At 46.9% G+C, this 7,377-nt stretch overlaps 1 long non-coding RNA gene across 1 annotated transcript; it reads left to right on the top strand.

Annotated features, from left to right (window-relative positions):
* The first annotated feature begins 2,326 nt into the window (after positions 1–2,326).
* On the top strand, positions 2,327–4,517 carry LOC123103363 (uncharacterized). The gene is made up of 2 exons (XR_006449751.1): positions 2,327–3,784; positions 4,214–4,517. It is a non-coding gene; the product is annotated as an uncharacterized lncRNA (long non-coding RNA).
* Positions 4,518–7,377: the final 2,860 nt, after the last annotated feature.

Raw genomic sequence — 7,377 nt, 5'->3', positions numbered from 1 at the left:
GCTCCAAAGCCCTCAACCACTTTCTCACATCCAAATTTGTCCAAAACCTAAAGTCAATCCCGACCCCACCGATTTGATCTATCTGGCGCTACCGAGTTCCTTTGGCATAGCCACTGCTAGAAACCCTAATCAATTCGGTCTCACCAATAGGTATCTCGGCCTCACCGAGATGGCAATGCAAACTCTTTGTTTCCCTTCATAATGTTTCGGTCTTACCGAAATGAGCGATCGGTCCCACCGAGTTCGTAATGCAAACTCTCTATTTCCCTTGGTAACGTTTCGGTCTTCCCGAAATGAGTGATTGGTCCCACCGAGTTTTCCTGACCAACTCTCTGTTTGCTCATTGCTGATATCGGTCTCACCAAGTTCATGCAATCAGTCACACCGAGATGTGGTATTGCCCTAACCTAGCACATCGATCCCACCGAGTTGATCATGTCGGTCCCACCAAGAATCCTAATGTTCACATTTTGAACTGAATCAGTCTCGCCGAGTTCACCTATTCGGTCTGACCGAGTTGGGTCAAATGTGTGTAACGGTTGGATTTTGTGTGGAGGCTATATATACCCCTCCAACCCCTTCTCTATTCAAGAGAGAGCCATCAGAACATGCCTACACTTCCACTACTCATTTTCTGAGAGAGAACCACCTACTCATGTGTTGAGACCAAGACATTCCAATCCAACGACAAGAATCTTGATCTCTAGCCTTCCCCAAGTTGCTTTCCACTCAAATCATCTTTCCACCATAGCCACATCTATGTGTGAGAGAGAGTTGAGTATTGGGGAGACTATCATTTGAAACACAAGAGAAAGGAGTTCATCAGCACACCACCTATTACCTTTTGGAGAGTGGTGTCTCCTAGATTGGTTAGGTGTCACTTGGGAGCCTCCGACAAGATTGTGGAGTTGAACCAAGGAGTTTGTAAGGGCAAGGAGATCACCTACTTCATGAAGATCTACCCAAGTGAGCCAAGTCCTTCGTGGGTGATGGCCATGGTGGGATAGATAAGGTTTGCTTCTTCATGGACCCTTCATGGGTGGAGCCCTCCGTGGACTTGCGCAACCATTACCTTTCGTGGGTTGAAGTCTCCATCAACGGGGGCGTACGATAGCACCACCTATCGGAACCACGCCAAAAATCTCCGTGTCTACATTGTGTTTGCCTTCTCCAAACCCTTCCCTTTACCTTCATATGCCATGTTTTACTTTCCGTTTCTACACTCTTAAAATTGCATGTATAGGTTGATTGCTTGACTTGTGCTAAATTGCTAAAGTCTGCCAAGACCTAAATTGGGAAAAGGCTAGATTTTTATTTGGTCAAGTAGTCTAATCACCCCCTCTAGACCTACTTTCGACCCTACAACTACCCGCCTTTAGCTTGCGCAAGTGGTGCTTTTACAGTGCACTAGCATCGCACACGGTTAAGCCGGCACCTCCACCTTTGCTTGATCTTGCGTAGTCATGGTGATTCACTGCGCACTTACATCGCACACGGTTAAACCCCTACCTCCACCCTTGCTCGTGCTTGCGCAGTCGTGGTGATTTCACAGCCCACTAGCATCGCACATGGTTAATCCACTACCTACACCCTTGATTGTGCTTGTGCAGTCGTGGTGATTTCACAACGCACTTGCACTGCACACGGTTAAGAGAGTACACCCATGTCCGTTAATTGTCATCCGAGTCTTCGCAGCAAGAAAAATGTTAGAGAGGGTCAGGAGATAGCCACACCAGCATGTGGCCCAAATATATATATATATATATATATATATATATATATATATATAGGATTGTCTGTGATGTTCAAAATTCCAATGCACAACTTTGACCATGCGGGCCCATGGTTGGGCGAGTCGTGGAAGATCGATGAGAGGGGCCAGAAGTCAAGAACCACCTGGAAGTGGCCAAATATATGTAGGAATATAGGGTGTGATGTTTAAACTTCAAATACACAATACACAACTTTGGTGGCACCTGCCTCGCAAAGCCGAAAGAACCCTTGGATATATCTATAATGACATAATGTCGTAGCTACCTAGCTAGGGTGCTTGACCCACCTCTCACTTCGTGCAAGCGGGGCGGATGCATATACTGATACTTTGGTCATACATGCATGTCGCCATGACCTACCATAAGAAGGAATAGTGAATCTATTGCTTGGTCAAATGACAACTATTATTGTCGATAAAAAATGAATATAATATATATAAGACGGGTCTATTCTAATAACACTCTTTAAGAACTTATTCCGCTAACAAAAACGCTTATTCTGCTAACAAAAACACTGTGTCACGCCCCTATCTAATCGCGTGTGCAGACCGAACCGAACCGCAAGCACGCGAAAAACCAATCGCCCCTCTCTCTCTCCACTAACCAAATCCCAATCCCCCCACTGCCGCACGGAACACCCACCTCCTCCACTCCCGTGCCCTCCTCCACCTTCTCCGGTGCTGCCGCTCGGGCCCCGCCGCACCACCTCCTTCCTTCGGCACCGCCACTTTAGTCCCCGCCCTACCACTCCTTCCTCTGGCGCCATGCTGGCGCCCTGGACCTGCCCGACCCCTCCCTCCCACCTTCTTCCTCCTCCCACCTACTCTCCACCTTTCACTACCGGTGCCGCCCCAGCGCCCGTCCAACTCCCTCCATTGACGGATCCAACTTGCCTCTCCCCCACAGAGCACCTCTCGGTGAATCCCGATGCGCAGCTCCCCAACGGCCCCTACCTTCCTTTGCGCGCCGCCGCTCCGGGTTGCAGCCACCGAGTTCCAGCAATAAGAGCACGGAAGCAACGCGGCCCCTCCACCCACGGATCCGCGCCCTCCTGCACGTGGTGGCCGAATGGGATGGCCGGCGAGGTCCTCCGTGTCAGAGACGGGAAGGAGTGGCTCCCGCGGCTACCTCTGCCAACCATCGTGGGCGGATCTGCCGGTCCTGCGACCTCCTCTGTAGTCGGACTCGGCGGCCCACGACCCCTTCCCCCCTATTTCCTCTCCTGGATGGGAGCACCGGGCATCACCACCCCCGCTGGATCCGCGAGATTGTGGCCGGAACCGCCGCCATCACCCATCGGAACTGGATCCTGCAGCCCCATCCTCCCTCCTGCTGTCAAGCGACCATTCATGGGCGACCTCCTCCCAGCACCATCTCGTGGCATGACTTTGCCTCTACCTACATCCTCCCGTCCCCATTAGAGGCCGCGGCGAGGCTCCCTGTGCTGACTGCATTTGGCGTGCAGCTCAATCAACTGGCGCGTGCAGTTCAGTAACCACAGTGCTGCCGTCGACCATAGCCCACGGCCAGTGCACTTCCACCAACCCATGTTCGTGCAGTTCGTTTGGCTATGAAATTTATGTGCAGTTCATTTCTCTCACGGGGGCAGCTCCCTTTTCTTCTTCTTGCTATTACATTTTCTCACGGGTGTAGTTCTCCTAGTTGTGCAAATTTTGTGATTTTTGGTCAATTTTTCTGCAATTCAGTGAACTTTGCAATTGGTCGTACAAATGTTTTTTTGTTTTGCTTTATTGTTTTTGCATGCAGCTCTTTAGTGGTTTGCTTGCAGCTCACAGGCACCTGGGGAGTTCAACTGTATTATCTATGGCGGTATGTGTTGTGCACTGCACCCATGCGTATCGAGGAGCTGCAGTTCGGTTTCCAGTCCAGCGAGGTGCAGTGCCGGCAGTAGCTACGGGAGCATAGCAGCAGGTGGCGGTGTGCAAAGGAGGTCGTTTGATCCGTTGCTTGTGGCCTCCGATTCCTCCACCGCTATCTGCTCCTGACTGCAGGTTTGCCTCCATCCCGTGACCAAGTGTTAGGCCTTCTTTGGTTTAGAGGAATTTCATTGAATTCTAGAGGATAGGATTTTTATAGGATTTTTTCCTTTAGAGCCCTTTGGTTCATAGGAATGGATTCCTATTCCTACATAGAATTGATTCTTATCCTCCATATTTCATAGGAAAATAAAAAAGAGCCTAGACTCAATGGAAAAATTCCTTTGGTCAACCAAATGACATCTTGTTTCCTATTCCTATTCATAGGATTTGAGATACATGTCATCTCATTTCCTACAAGATTCTTATTCCTATGATAATCCTACCCTATGAACCAAAAGAGGCCTTAGTTTTTTCTCTCCGGACCAATTCCTCACCGCTGCAGGCTTTTGAAGCAACTACTGTTGTCCCATGAAGTCATGCCACTTTGTTCTTCATCCTCAGGGTCAAATCGGGAAGACGAGGAAACCCACTGCTCAGCGTCAAATCGGGAAGATGAGGACACCCACTGCTCTACCACACGCAAGCTCCCGTGCAGTTTGTGAAGTGCGCCAATGAAATTCAGAGTCTGGCTGTGTGTGCGCAGTCTGGGCATGGACGGATACCGAGTATGCATACATGGTTTGGGAGCAAAAACATCAGCGTGGAGTTCAGTGTTTTTTGCTGTGGTTCGCTACTATCATGAGTACACTTTAGACTCACTTTTTTGTTTTTTGGATGGAAATCTTCGGTGCACTGCAATTTGCTATCCGTTGTTCTTACGGTTCAGTTTGCTTTTGGAGGAGATGGGGAAACAACAACAAAAAAGAGAAAAAGTGAACTCCGCCTCCGGGATGGCCCGGCTCACACTGCCACTGGACCTATTTTTACCATCAGACTCACCGGGCCATCGCCAACTCCCCAAGCAGTACACTTCCGTACTGTCAGCACCGACTGCAGCAACGCTCCGATTTTTGTCGTTCACTTTTTTGTTTACATATTGAAGGACATCTGTGTTAATTGCAAAAGTTGCCCACTTTGGCAAAACAGCTCGAAAAAAGAACGGAAAAGTATAATGCAGTGCACTTCGAGGGACTCTACGGTCCACTTCTCATAAAAAGAAAATATGTTTCCCAATTAATGAAGTGCGTTTTGGCTCTTTTCGAACAAACAACATGCAGTTTACACTCTCCCTCGTCCAAATAGGTTAATCAAATGAAATTAGAGAAAACAAAAAATAGGATAAATAAAAAAGAAATATAATAAAGACCAAAAAGGATGAAGCTCACTAGCTCTCACCATGCAGCTCGGATGCATTTATAAAAAAAGTAAAAAAAATGACAAAAACGTGTTGCGTTTCACTTTTCCTCTTGACGTGGTTCACTTGGCCTCATCTCTGCGGCCCACTCTCAATTATAAAAAAGAACTCTTCATAAAAATAAAATATAAAAGGAGTACAAGAACCATGCAGCTCGCTTGCCCGTCCGATGCAGTGCGGTTTTCAGTCTGAAGCAGTGCGTTCATGTGTCTGATGTGGTTCACTCGTCGCTTTTGGTGTCGCGAAAAACAGAGTGTTCACATTTTCTTATTTTATAACTGTTCTTAAACCGTAAGGAATTAGAGAGAGTGTTCTACATGAAAAAATTGCGTCTCGGCGATATCTTTCCAGCGGCATAACGTTGGAATCATTTCGACCAGCCGTTTGTAAAAATATCATGAAAAACGGCCGCTGCCTCTCGTTGTCAGCTGCACGATTTTCAAAATTAACTAAAAACCATAAGGAATCTCACAGTAATTTCAACATATGAAAGTTGCGCCTCATCCGTAGCTTTCCAAAGGCGTATCCCACGCCTCGTTTAGATAAATGGTTCAAAAATTGGAGCGAAAACATTATGAATATTGCAAAAAATTCCAAAAACCAGAATTCCGCGATTTGCTAAATTTAAAATTGCTCTTAAACCGTAACGAATTAGAGAAAATGATAGATATGAAAAGGATGCGGCTAGATGATATCTTTCCAACAGTGTATCATTTGCTTCATTCCGACGAGCGGTTTAGAAAAAAATTGTGTGCGCCACACCGTTTTCAAAACTGCCCTTAAACCATGAGGAATGTCAAAAAGTGTTCAACATGGAGAAGTTGCGCCTAATCCATAGCTTATCAACGGTATATTACACGCCTCGTTCCGATAAACGGTTAAAAAGCAGAGCCAAAAAGTACCGAAAAAACACCGCGTGCAGTTTTTTCCGACACGAAGTTCACTAGTCTTTATATTGCAGTACCCCTGCTACTGAAAGTGCAGTGCCCTCGCGTTGAGCGTGTAGTGCAGAAGTGTTATCAGAATAGTTATTCTGCTAATATTAGCAGAATAGACAGGCTGTATATATATACCGCTTGGGCTAATAGATTGAACCATCATAAAAAATCACACGAGAGGGACCACAAAACCAGCACCGCCTGCATGCGGCCCAAAATGATGTATGTTGGAAGGGGTGATGTGTGTTCTCAATATCGAATAATGTACAATTTAGATGTGGCGCCTGCCTCTCGATACAGACAAAAACCATGAAAGCAAGGTAATTAAGGATGAGATACACATCGTGCGGTGTCGGTCGAACCCACCAATCCGAGCGTGTGGGAGGGAATCCTGGCAACGCATGAACTCGAACTTTGCTTGAACGACATGTGACAGTGACCGGCCCTAACAAATACTAGGAGGAATCCATTAATGGCCAACACATACCCCTCGTTATCGGTCAATGGGATGATATATATATACACTCGGGGAGCCCACAGATATGCGTGTCGTCACAAATAACCGCAGAAGGGAGACGTGGCCGATCAGAACACCCCCTATACACTGCATGCGGCTCAAAAATATGTATGGGTGGTGTGTGATGTGTTCAAATCACCAATGCAGAACTTCAATGGGGCACCAACTACATTACAAACCGAACACCGTACCCAACCCCAAGCCAGGTCTAACGCATGCACTCAAACTTTATTTTGTCTAACATGGCACACATAGCAACAGGAAACCATCATGGTCAAACCCTTCTCATATGTTGGGTCAAAGGGATAGATTCTGTGGGCCCCTCTCATTATTGGTCAAGGATGATATTGACCTCGGGGAGCCCACAGATATGTGTGACGTCTATAAACCGCACAAGGGAGACATGCTCGATCAGAACACCCGGCCCCCTATACCCTGCATGCGGCCCGAAAAAAATGTATGGGTCTGGTGTGTGATTTGTTCAAATCTTGAATGCACAACTTCGATGGGGCACCAACTACATCAGTAACATCAAAAAATGAACATCATACCCCCTAGCCATCTTAAAGACGTACGATGTTGGTTCCGCATCTTCGGGGCAGGTGGGGGGTAGGGGTGTCATCCAACGCATGTGCTGAAATTTGATCTGCTCTAACATATCACACAGAGCAAAGAGGAACCCCTTGTCGTGCGTTGGGTCAAAGGGATAATTAGTGTAGGCCTACAGATGTCGATCATTCTTCGATTTTTCAGAACAAAAAATAACCAATAAAAAACATATTCCATAAATTAGCAAAACAAGGATCCCAAGGTTTATATAATCGTCATGACAGATCACTATAGATACATCTAGATG

Source organism: Triticum aestivum, chromosome 5A, assembly GCF_018294505.1.
Source record: "Triticum aestivum cultivar Chinese Spring chromosome 5A, IWGSC CS RefSeq v2.1, whole genome shotgun sequence".
Taxonomy (NCBI): Eukaryota; Viridiplantae; Streptophyta; class Magnoliopsida; order Poales; family Poaceae; genus Triticum; species Triticum aestivum.
The sequence above is the reverse complement of the archived record's forward strand: the minus strand, read 5'-3'. Positions and strand labels throughout refer to the sequence as shown.